Source organism: Oncorhynchus clarkii, chromosome 3, assembly GCF_045791955.1.
Source record: "Oncorhynchus clarkii lewisi isolate Uvic-CL-2024 chromosome 3, UVic_Ocla_1.0, whole genome shotgun sequence".
NCBI classification, from domain to species: domain Eukaryota; kingdom Metazoa; phylum Chordata; class Actinopteri; order Salmoniformes; family Salmonidae; genus Oncorhynchus; species Oncorhynchus clarkii.
In genome coordinates, this window is record NC_092149.1 from 82,155,173 (window position 1) to 82,160,148 (window position 4,976).

At 42.4% G+C, this 4,976-nt stretch overlaps 1 protein-coding gene across 2 annotated transcripts in view; it reads left to right on the forward strand.

Annotated features, from left to right (window-relative positions):
* The first annotated feature begins 691 nt into the window (after nucleotides 1-691).
* LOC139405510 (E3 ubiquitin-protein ligase Midline-1-like) overlaps nucleotides 692-4,976 on the forward strand; it is a 46,879-nt gene continuing 42,594 nt past the window's right edge. The window contains exon 1 of one of the 2 annotated variants that reach the window (XM_071147903.1): nucleotides 692-908. The gene's annotated coding sequence lies outside the window, so the exon portion shown is untranslated. Of the gene's footprint in view, nucleotides 909-929; nucleotides 948-4,976 lie in introns of those variants that run through there. The other variant, XM_071147905.1, reaches the window with a different exon arrangement.

Sequence of the window (4,976 nt, forward strand, 5' to 3'; positions counted from 1 at the left end):
CCCCCCACCTCACATTGGACTGGGATGAGACCCCCCCCTTACCTCACATTGGACTGGGATGAGACTCCCCCCCACCTCACATTGGACTGGGATGAGACCCCCCCCCCCCCCCACCTCACATTGGACTGGGACGAGACCCCCCACCTCACATTGGACTGGGACGAGACCCCCCACCTCACATTGGACTGGGATGAGACCCCGCCCACCTCACATTGGACTGGGATGAGACCCCCCCCCCCCCCCCCCCTCACATTGGACTGGGACGAGACTCCCCACCTCACATTGGACTGGGATGAGACCCCCCCCCCACCTCACATTGGACTGGGATGAGACCCCCCCCACACCTCACATTGTGACAGTGTTATGTGTTTTTCATCAACATTGCTGTGTTGTGGTGTATACTAATCATTGTGTGATATTCTGGATTGATAGTGGGGCTCTACCTGCTGTGTTTCTATATGTCAACGACAAGTCACTGCATCCACATCCATTATGATTGATGGTTATTGGACTATATAAACATTCTCCAGTAACACCATATGTGCCGTTTTTGGAAATTCTTTCTGAACACAGCAAAGCTTCTCAGCTCACAATCCCTGAGCAGACACACCCACCATCTCAGAGGTCCCTCCCCCTCTGTGTGATTGGTTAGTTTGCAGCCCACGGCAGAGAGTTTCAACCCTCCTAGAGGGCCAGAAACTCACAGAAGAGTCAATACTGGTACTGGAGGTAAAATACAGACGAGTCAAAACTGGTACTGGAGGTAAAAACAGACGAGTCAACCTGTTATTGCAGAGCGTTGCAGTGGATTGGCCTATTATAGTGTAGTGTTGACCAGACTCGTCAACAGTGAGACATTTCTTATTTTCCTCCTGTTTGTGGATAATGGGATTTTAACCATGTGGCAGGTAAGAAAAAGAAGAGGTTACTGCTTACTTTATCTTCAGGTTTGCATATTTTCTTACACAGAAACAAGTGGTGTCTGTGTGCTGTATGTGTTTCGGTGTCAGTGTGTTGACATGTTTGGGAGCAAAATGTTGACTCGGCCTCGAGGCAGGGCGTAGTTCAAAAGCTGATGTCACTCTGCTGTTCTGCACTCAGAAAATTCCATTATGGTTGAATTATGAAAGTGTGACATCACAGTGTGTAGAATAACACAGTGGTTGAGGGAGGCTTTGAGTGAAACGACAGAGTACCACGGCAAAATGTTGTGATCATGTGCAATGGATTGTCTGTGATCCTCATTCTTTTGACGGGACTCATTGTGAAGCTGCGAATGTTGTGATTAGGAAAGAGCTGGTGTGTCAACTTCAGTGCTGATACCAAATACCAAGGTTTACCACCTTGATTGTCGAGAAAACATTATTTATGAGTTAGATCAATCCTAAGAAGTGTTGCCTTTTTTTTTAATCAAACATTCCATTTGCAGAATGCAGTTGGAATATCAGGCTTTATTGTTTTTCAGTTCGTAGAATTCATGTCTGGCTCTCACACATTTCAATGAAAGCTATTTTTGTGTTGAGTGAAGCTCCTCTTTTTCAAAAGTGTATTACCAATAACATTCTCAGTTTGTTCCACAGTATGAGAGTTATACCAGTGCTAACAGGGGAATGAGAATATCCCGGTGTCCCAATGCCCCACCAAATGTCTTTTACTACTTAAGATAAGATAAAGTTGCCTGTCTAGCTTCAAAGCAGTACTATTGTAACAAAACATTGCCTGTAGTTTTAGATCAGAGTTTATCTGTGTACTTCCTTATTACTTTATTATTTTATAAGTGTAAAACGGAGACTTGTTGGAGCCTGGGGTTTTCTTGATTAATTAGTAACTAACTATCTCCCGGGGGAACAGAGGAATGCCTGACTTTTCTCTGGAACCACTCTTAGATCACCTGTATCCCCATGGAAACCTTGTCAGTGTGTGAATGATTTGTTTACGTTGATTGTAGCCTAGATGTTGAAAGAGGTCAACAAGGAAAGGTAAAGGCGGGATAGTGAGTAATGACTTTGGCAGTCTACATCGGTAGCGTTTTGTTTGGTACTAATATAGATTAGTATTATAGCAGTGTGTGTGTGCATAGTGCATGATTTATCATCCGTTTAAATAGTCAATTTGTCAGGGATTGTCATTGTCATGCGGTTTACATGTCAGCCACTAGGTGTCCCTCTTTTACCTCTGTTTTGTGGTGGCTAAATTGCCCATCAATTTATATGTGGTAATCTGAAATCTCTATGCAGCAATATAAACAGTACACTTTACGTATAAGAATGACAAAATATGTACTTTTGTTAACCTATACATTTTTTCAAGTAATTTCAATGATGCATAATAAACCCTCAATTTAATCCAGTGAGTACTTTGTACAGTATTTTGGGATCAAGAGAGAACGTTAGATTATATTTTATAAGAGATTAGTGCAATCCAACTGCGACCAAATTCTGTTATCATGAAATCTATGCTGGGCCAGGGCTTTGCTGGAAAATAATGAGTCTGAGGGGGATTCAGTGAAAGTTCACGTGGCCATGGAAAGAAAACACTATTTTCCTGCTGATGCCACCTGCCAAGCCGCAGAGAGGAAATGGGAGAGTTTGGCTGTTCTGATAACTGACCAGGATGACCTACAGAAAGACCGACCCTGCCAACAGCAGGCGTAGCTAACAGACCCTCTGTTTTAATGCTGCTTGACTGCTTGGCTGGTTAAAGGCTAACTGGCAATGAATCAATCCAACTAATGGCCTCTGTTTCCAATTTCTTATCTGTGGTCAAATCTACATTGGATTGTCTCTCTCAACAGCACACAAACTCCTTTGCAGTGTTTCTCCTTCAGCTGGTTGCATTTCATAACTGTACTATTGTATTTCTGCACTTACATTCCTTACTGTAGGCTATTGTTTATTGGCACACATTGTAATCAATATCCCTCATCGAGACATCAACACTAAACAAATGAAATACCTATTGTCATGTCACAATCAATACATATGTACAATCTTAATTTGATCACTCTTTTTATGCTGAAAAAATGTCCTGCTCGGCAGGATATGCAAACTTGTAGTGTATTCAAGGTTTTAAAAAAAAAGACCTCTAAAGTTTGAGATTTCACTTTGAAATGTCAGACTTGACGTCGACCTTGACAGGAGTAGGCTGTTGGACCGCTCTATTGAACCGGCTGCTTTAGGAGGCAGAGCCAGGTCACACATTGGTCACAGATACGCCACAAAAACAGGATTACAGATAAACATGTTAGGTATCTGCCCCGGGAAAAAGAGCAAGTTCTCTCTCTCTCTAATGATGAATACAAGGATAAAGGCCGTCATTAGAGATGATCAAATAGCGTGGCAAAGCTGATTAGAAAGAGCTTGAATTGAGAGAAAAAACAATCCAAGTGTGACTCGTTAAAAAAAAAAATCTATTAAATTATACAGATGTAGGATCTTAATTTGATCACTCTTCTGTTGCTGAGCATTTTCATGCATAGCAGGAATTGCAAAGTTGAAGTGTATTCAAGGTTTTAAAAAGGTTTCTAAAGTTTTGTCATTTTACTGCTGTAGCAAACTGACTCAAATTAAAATCCTACACCTGTGAGCTCTAATTGATTGTGAGAATCTAATGATTCGTGCATATATCCCAACTGGAAAACCTGTCAGTGCCCACATGCAGAGAACCTTATCCCTGTCTACTGTTTCTCTGGTAGTTCAGCTGTTACACTGCCATGCATGCCTGGGCCCTGGGGATAAACAATTTACACTTCATCCTATTATTAAGGTTATATTATCGGCTTTCCTGCACTTAATCTTGCCCGGTCTGCTGGCACTAGATGTCGGGGATTTAACAACCTTTATAACAACAGCTCTGTGGGTCTCCTTTAAGACTGTTGGTGTCTAGATTTGGTTACTCATTAGACAGTGTTAGTTGGCTTTTTAAAAGTGGTCTTTCTCTCTCTTTTTAGGCCACGTGAATGCACAGTCCTATTGGCTATTGATTGTGAGTCTTGTGCCAACCAATGACTGTAGGTGCCCCCCCCCCCCCCCCCCCCCCCCCCCCCCCGGGTTGGTTGTAAGAGCCTGTCCCAGCCCCATTGTAAAGTTCACATTTTTCCATTGCTGGCAGTGGGCAGACAGGGGGCTGGCTTCAAGGCTATTGATCATTCAGATCCACCCATGCATTAATGCAGCATAATGTTAGTGTATGATAACACTGCTGACTCAGTGTTACATTCCTTATAGATAAGCACAGTTTGAACCATTTTTATGTTTTTTCAATTTAACCAGGCAAGTCAGTTAAAGAACAAATTGTTATTTACAATGACGGCACACCCCGGCCAAAACCTAACCCAGATGACGCTGGGCCAATTGTGTAACGCCTAATGGGACTCCCAATCACGGCCAAATGTGATAGAGCCTAGAATCGAACCAGGGACTGTAGTGACATCTCTTGCACTGAGATGCAGTGCCTTTAGACCGCTGCACCACTCCGGAGCATGCCATCAATTTATTTTGTATTATGCATGAATGTTGCATACTTGTGGCAAAATGCACGTATGAAACTATTCCTAGAGGACTTTGTGTATAACAAAACATAATTTTTTAAATAGCAGGCATGTGTTAGGCTACTATAGGTAGAGAAAGGAACTAGGACCATGTTTTTAGGAACCTCTGGGTCCCGGGTGTGTGAAGATGAGCCTCACTCTTCTCAACTGAAACACACTGACACTAAAATGCACCAGTACAGTACACGACCTAACAGTACACTACAATACAGTACACTACCTAACAGTACACTACAATACAGTACACTACCTAACAGTACAGTACAGTACAGTACAGTACAGTACCTAACAGTACAGTACAGTACAGTACACTACCTAACAGTACACTACCATACAATACAGTACAGTACACTACCTAACAGTACAGTACAGTATAGTACACTACAGTACAGTACAGTACACTACAGTACACTACAGTACAGTACAG